Consider the following 7,628-nt stretch of genomic DNA (forward strand, 5'->3'; position numbering starts at 1 on the left):
AAGTACCCAGAAGTGGAATTACTAGATGGTACAGTACTTCTATTTTTCTTTTTTCTTTTCTTTTCTTTTCTTTCTTTCTTTCTTTCTTTCTTTCTTTCTTTCTAAGAAATGCCATACTCCAACACCACTGCTCTTAAAGTGAAGGAACTAGATTTTCCTAGGAACCCAAACGCAACTCTAAAGGACTTCATCAAAGTGTTTGAAGATTCCTCAGTTTGGCAGTTGATTTTTAAAAATTTTGTTGAAGAAAGAAGAAAAAGATGTAGGATTGGATGTATTTAAAAGTCTCATCTAAACGCTGCAGCAGAACATGAACAAATATTTCCTGGAGAACAAAACAAAAACTAACGCATGGGTTACATATCTGTTCATGCTCTCTGCTAAGTTGGAAAATCCAACCTCTGGCTTTGGTTATGCCTGCTGATTAACCTAGACTCTGCCACTGTGAAGAGTGTCTAGTGAGAACGTCTCCCTACCTTCTTCCTGTTCTTCTCCTTCTCTCTTTCTTTTCTTTTCTTTTTTTTAAGTAATTCCTAGTAAACTCAGGACCCCCAGATCAAGAGTTGCATGGTCTACCAACTGAGCCAGCCCCACCCACCCACCTTCTTTTTTTGTGTTTAACCCAAATACCCAGAACTACCCGACAAAACCATAAAATACTTGATAACTTATGAGATGAACTATAATGGTGATTCATGCCTTTCTAATTTTGTAGAAAGAATAATAATAATAATAATAAAGGAAACTGAATGTGAACAGTAACAGGGACACTAGCATGACTTTGACTCGGTTTTTGGGTCTCAGGTTTTCTGTATGTTTAAATTTAGGAGGGTGCCTGGGTAGCTCCATTGGTTAAGTGTCTGCCTTTGGCTCAGGTCATGATCCCAGGGTCCTGGGATGGAGCCCTGCATCAGGTTCCTTGCTGGGTGGGGAGTCTGCTTCTCCCTCTGCCCCTCCCCTTGCCCCTGCTCTTATTCTCTCTCTCTCTCTCAAATGAATACATAAAAAATCTTAAAAAAAAAATTTAGTAAATGATGCCAAACTGTTTCCTAAGTAGTTATACCAATTCATACCCTCTATCTGTATTTTTTCTCAGAGGATCCATTGGGCTAAATCATTACCAACACTTGGTATAATCTTTTTTTTTTTTTAATTTAAGGCGTTTTGAGGACAATTCTACTAATAAACATAGACACAAAAATACTAGTAATCTGACTCCAGGAATGTGTAAAATGTGATACATGTAATGAATAAGTTGAATTCATTTAGAAATGCAATCTGGTTCAGCATTTGCCATTCATGTAATTTCCACATTAACAATAAGGATTAAAGTCACAGAATAGTTTCAACTGATAGAGCAAAAGCATTTCACAAAATACAGTATCCATTTATTCTGATATAGTGGTACCTCATTGAGGTTTTAGTTTATTATTATTGTATAATTAACATATAGTGTTATATTGGCTTTGGGTATACAATATAATGAGTCAACAATTCTATACATTTCTCAGTGTTCATCAGGGTTAGTGTACTCTTAATCCCCTTTATCTATCTGTGGTTTTAATTTTAATTTCTTTAATGGGTTATATAGTTGATCTCATTTTTACATGCTTATTTACAATTTGAATGTCTTCTTGTGCTCTGTTACTTCATGTCTTTACTCATTTTTAATTGCTTTGCCTGACTTTTGCCTATTGATTTGGATACAAGTACTGTATCTGTTACATATATTGGAAATATCTTTGCTCATTTTATTACTTGATCATTTAGTCTTTTCCTGGTATTTCTCTCTCTCTCTCTTTCTTTTTTTGTGTCTCTAGATTGTAATTTTTTATACAATGCAATTTATCAATGTTTTTAAATACATCTCTCCTCACCTAAGGTCATGAAGATATTTTTCTATGTTGTATTTTAGAAGCGTTGTTATTATTACAGATTATTATTATTATTATTATTATTTAGTTTTTATATTTAGGTCTATAACCCACCTCAAATTATTTTGATCATATGAGGTCAAGTTGTGTTCATACAAAGTCAGGTGCCTTTTTTTTTTTTTAACCATCAGTTTCTAATTGCTTATTGCTGTTTTATACAAATATAAATGATTTTTTAATATTAAACTTACATCCAGAGATTTTGCTAAAATTGCATATTAATTATAATTAACAATGAAGAATTCCTTTGAAGTTTATACATATGAAATCATGTTTTCTGGGAATAATGACACATACTTATCTTCCTTTCCCATCTTTTTACCATTTATCTCTTTTTCCAGTATTTTTGAACTAGCTAAGCCTTTCAGTATAATGTTGACTGGAAATGGGGATAGTATGGAATATCATCATGTTCCCAATCTTGAATGAAAATTTGGAGCATGCCATTATTGAATATGTCTACCATAGGGCTATTTATTTATTTGTTTTTAATAAATATGTAAGACTAAAGGAAGTTTCTTTTTATTCCTAGTTTGCTAAATATTTCAAGAAGTGTAAATGGATATTGAATTCTGTGAAATGCATTTGCTTTCTCTATTAAAACTATTCTATCAGGGGGAAGGCGCCTGGGTGGCTCCATTGGTTAAGTATCTGCCTTAGGCTCAGGTAATGAACCCAGGTCCTGGGATCGAGCCCCTCAGGCTCCCTGATCCTCAGTGGGGAGCTTGCTTCTCCCTCTCCCTCTGCCACTCCCCCTGCTCATGTTCTTTCTCTTTCTGTCAAATAAATTAATTAAACAAAAATAAAATCTTAAAAAAAAAAAAAAAACTATCCTATGGGGATGCCTGGGTGGCTTAGTTGGTTAAACATCTGCCTCTTGATTTCAGCTCAAGTCATGCTCTCAGGGTCATGAGATGGAGCCCCATCTCACCAAGTTTGTGCTTGGTGAAGAGGCTGCTTGAGATTGTCTCTCTCCTTCTGCACTTCCCCCCTGCTTGAACTCTGCCCCCGCCCCCAGCAAAAAAAAAAAAAGAAAAAGAAAAAGAAAATAAACTATCCTATGACTTTAATCTTTTATTCTGTTGATGCAAAGTTATATTAATCGATTTTCCAATGCTATAATACTCTTGATTCCTAAATAACTCAACTTGTTCACTACATGCATCACATTTTTCCATATCACTGAGTCAGTTTATTAGTATATTGCTTAGTATTTTCTTTCAATGTTCATGAGTAAGATTTTCCTCAGATTTTGTTTTCTAATAATGTACTTTTTAGGTTGTGGTTTTAAGGTTATATTGCCTTTTTAAAGTATTGTTGGGAAGTATTTTTTCTGTTTTCTGGAAACTGTTGAGTAAGAGTGACATTAACACATCCTTAAATATTTGGTAGATGTCACCATGGAAACCAGCTGCATCTGGAATTTTCTTTGTGGGAAAATATAAATAACAAATTCTATTTCTATAGCAGATATAGGACTGTTCAGATTTTCTATTTTTTCTTGTGTTAGTTTTGGTTAAGTTTTGTTTTTTGACAAATCTGTGTATTTCATTCTAAGTTTTAAATCTATTGGTATAATCTCTTTTTATTATCTCCTTAATGTTTGTAAGGCTTGTAGAGATGTTACCTCTTCATAACTCGTATTTGCCATTTGTGCCTCTTCTCTTTTTGTTTCTTGCTCATTATTTCTAGGGCATTATCAAAATTTTTGGACTTTTCAAAGATCCAAGTTGGTTCTTTTTTTAAATTGTGTGTGTTCTATTATATGCTTGTTTTCTGTTTCATTGATTTCTGCTTCTGTTTATGTTTTTTCCCCTCCTTCTCCTTTTTGGGGGTTTATTATGCTATGGTTCCCTTACTACTATTACTACTACTACTTCTTTTTAGAGAGAAAGCAAGAGTGCGTATATGTAAAGTGGGGAAGGGCAAGGGGGAGATAGTTCTAACCAGTATCGTGCCCAGTGCGAAGCCCAGCTTGGAGCCCCACAGGGGGTTAAATCTCACATTGGTCGGGCTCCATCACATCACACTAAGATCATAACCTGAACCAAAATCGAGAGTTGGATGCTTAGCTAATAAGCACCCAGTTAGGTGATTCTACCTAACTTCTTGAGATAATTGCTTAGCTAATTGATTTCTAGTTTTTTTAAATTTTTTTCAAATCTATGCATTTAAGGATGAAATTTCCCTCTAAACACTGCTTTAGACATGTCCTACAAGTTCTGATAGGTTATGTTTTCATTATTATTAATTTCAAAATACTTAATCTTTTGCACTGTGCTTTCTTTTTAATCTGTGTAGTCAGAAGTTATACTGTTTAATTTCTAAATATTTTAGGTGTTTCTATTTTTTTTATTATTAACTTCTATTTAATATGAATCTATTTAATGGCAGCCTAAGAATGTGGTATGATTTTAATTATTTTAAATTTGTGATACAACATATAAACAATTTTGGTAAATTCTCTGTATGTGTTTGATAAGAATGTGTATTCTGCAATTGTTAGATAAAGTATTCTTTATATATTCTTTAGGTTTCTTAACCCATACTATTCAATTACTTTGTAGTTTTACCTTTTTTTTTTTTTTTTGTCTGTTGCTCTCTCAGTTATTGAGTGGAGTACATTAAAATTTTCCATTATCTTTATGGATTTGTCTGTTTCTCATTTTTTTAAAGATTTTATTTATTTATTTGACAGAGAGAAATCACAAGTAGGCAGAGAGGCAGGCAGAGAGAGAGAGAGAGAGAGGAGGAAGCAGGCTCCCTGCTGAGCAGAGAGCCGGATGCGGGACTCGATCCCAGGACCCTGAGATCATGACCTGAGCCGAAGGCAGCGGCGTAACCCACTGAGCCACCCAGGCACCCCTGTTTCTCATTTTAATACTGTCATATAGAGATCTATAACTAACTATCCCTCCTCTCCAGTAATGCTTTTTGCTTTAAAGTCTACAGAGAAGGAGGCCAACCAGAAGAGACTCTTAACTATAAGAAACAAACTGAGGATTGCTAGGGGTGCCTGGGTGGCTCAGTGAGTTAAAGCCTCTGCCTTTGGCTCAGGTCATGATCTCAGGGTCCTGGGATTGAGCCCCCATCAGGCTCCCTGCTTAGAATGAAGCCTGCTTCTCCCTCTCCCACTCCCCGTGCTTGTGTTCCCTCTCTCGCTGTCTCTCTCTCTGTCAAATAAATAAAATCTTTAAACAAACAAACAAACAAACTGAGGATTGCTGGAGGGGAGGTGGGTGGGGGGATGGGGTAACTGGGTGGTGGGCATTAAGAAGGGCACTTGTAATGAGCACTGGGTGTTGTATGCAACTGATGAATCACCAAATTCTATTTAGTGAAAATACTGAAACTAGTAATATACTATATGTTAACTGAATTGAATTTAAATAAGATATTTTTAGGGGCACCTGGGTGGCTCAGTTGGTTAAGAGTCTGCCTTTGGCTCAGGTTATGATCCTGGAGTCCCAAAATCGAGTCCTGCATTGTGCTCTGCACTCAGCAGGGAGTCTGTTCTCTCTCTTAGCCCTCCCATGCTTTCTCTCTTACTCTCTCTATCAAATAAATAAGTAAAATCTTTTTTTAAAAAGTCCACTATGACTGATATTAATATAGACTGATATTAATATTAATAATTAATATTAATTAATTAATAATATAATTAATAATATATTTTCTTTTCATTGTATTTGCAGGGTGTGTATTTTTCCATCTTTTGCTTTCTTTTTTTTTTTTTTTAAAGATTTTATTTATTTATTTGTCAGAGAGATAGGGAGAGTACAGGCAGGCAGAGTGACAGGCAGAGGCAGAGGGAGAAGCAGGCTCCCCGTGGAGCAAGGAGCCCGATGTGGTACTCAATCCCAGGATGCTGTGATCATGACCTGAGCTGAAGGCAGCTGCTTAACGGGCTGAGCCACCCAGGTGCCCCTTCCATCTTTTTACTTTCAACCTTTCTATACCTTTATACTTCAGATGTGACTGGTGTAAGCCATGTGTTCTAATTTAGATGAAATTTTTTGTCTCTTAATTAGAAAATGTAATAAATTTATTTTTTTTAAAGATTTTGTTTATTTATTTGACAGAGAGAGAGCACAAGTAGGCAGAGCAGCAGGCAGAGAGGGAGAAGCAGGTTCCCCGCTAAGCACAGAGCCTAATGTGGGGCTCAATCTTAGGACTCTGGGATCAGGACTTAAGCTAAAGGCAGAGGCTTAGCCAACTGGGCCACTGAGGCACCTCCAATCAATTTACTTTTAATGTCATTACTGACCAATGTAGATTTAAATCTATCATTTTACCATCTATTTTCTACTTATCCTACATGTTCTTTGTTTTATTTTCTTTCCTCTTTTGTCATATTTTAAATTAATTCCATTCTATTATTACATTTTTACATTTTCTTTTTCTTTTAAGATTTTATTTATTTATTTGACAGAAATCACAGTAGGCAGAGAAGCAGGCAGAGAGAGAAGAGGAAGCAGGCTCCCTGCTGAGCAGAGAGCCCAGTGCAGGGCTTAATCCCAGGACCCTGGGATCATGACTTGAGCCAAAGGCAAAGGCTTTAACCCATGGGGCCACTCAGGTGCCCCAACATTTTTACATTTTCCAGCTCTCTTTGCTTATTATTTATGCATATTTAACATAGAAATAATCACTTCTTTTTAATGGTTGTCCTGTATTTTGCAATGTGCATTTTTAATTTATTCAAAGTATGATATAAATCACTGTTTTTACTTCTTCTCTGATAGTGCTTTAAACTTAAAACACATTAACACCATTTATTCCTCACATGTTGGACTGTTTTTGCCAGGTATATGTATATATTTAAATTGTGTATGTATATATATATATATATATATATATATATATAGTATATAATGAATTATATACATAATGATTATTAAATATAATATATAATATATATTTTATATATATATATGTATATGGGGCTCTCAAGCCCCAAAGACATTGTTATTATTACTCCATACAGTAAATATATATTTAAATTTATCCATGTGTTTATTTTTCATTCTTTCTTGCAGATACCACTTTGGGTCTTATTCCTTCTTAAAAAAATCTTCCTTTCCCCTATGACCCAGCAATTGCACTATTGGGTATTTACCCTAAAGATACAAACGTAGTGATCCAAAGGGGCATGTGCACCCGAATGTTTATAGCAGCAATGTCCACAATAGCCAAACTATGGAAAGAACCTAGATGTCCATCAACAGATGAATGGATCAAGATATGGTATATATACACAATGGAATACTATGCAGCCATCAAAAGAAATGAAATCTTGCCATTTGCGACAACATGGATGGAACTAGAACGTATCATTCTTAGCGAAATAAGTCAAGCAGAGAAAGACAACTATCATATGATCTCCCTGATATGAGGAAGTGGTGATGCAACATGGGGGCTTAAGTGGGTAGGAGAAGAATAAATGAAACAATATGGGATTGGGAGGGAGACAAACCATAAGTGACTCTTAATCTCACAAAATAAACTGAGGGTTGCTGGGGGGAGGGGGTTTGGGAGAAGGGGGTGGGATTATGGACATTGGGGAGGGTATGTGCTTTGGTGAGTGCTGTGAAGTGTGTAAACCTGGTGATTCACAGACCTGTACCTCTGGGGATAAAAATATATGCTTATAAAAATTATAAATTAAAAAAAAATCTTCCTTTCATATTTGCA

At 35.3% G+C, this 7,628-nt stretch overlaps 1 long non-coding RNA gene across 1 annotated transcript in view; it reads left to right on the plus strand.

Moving 5' to 3' along the window:
- Nucleotides 1–7,108, plus strand: part of LOC131836778 (uncharacterized) — a 53,082-nt gene extending 45,974 nt beyond the window's left edge. Inside the window, exon 3 of the long non-coding RNA XR_009355768.1 lies at nucleotides 6,974–7,108. This is a non-coding gene — a long non-coding RNA (uncharacterized LOC131836778). The remainder of the gene's footprint in view (nucleotides 1–6,973) is intronic.
- Nucleotides 7,109–7,628: the final 520 nt, after the last annotated feature.

Source organism: Mustela lutreola, chromosome 7 (assembly GCF_030435805.1).
Source record: "Mustela lutreola isolate mMusLut2 chromosome 7, mMusLut2.pri, whole genome shotgun sequence".
In the NCBI taxonomy this organism is placed as follows: domain Eukaryota; kingdom Metazoa; phylum Chordata; class Mammalia; order Carnivora; family Mustelidae; genus Mustela; species Mustela lutreola.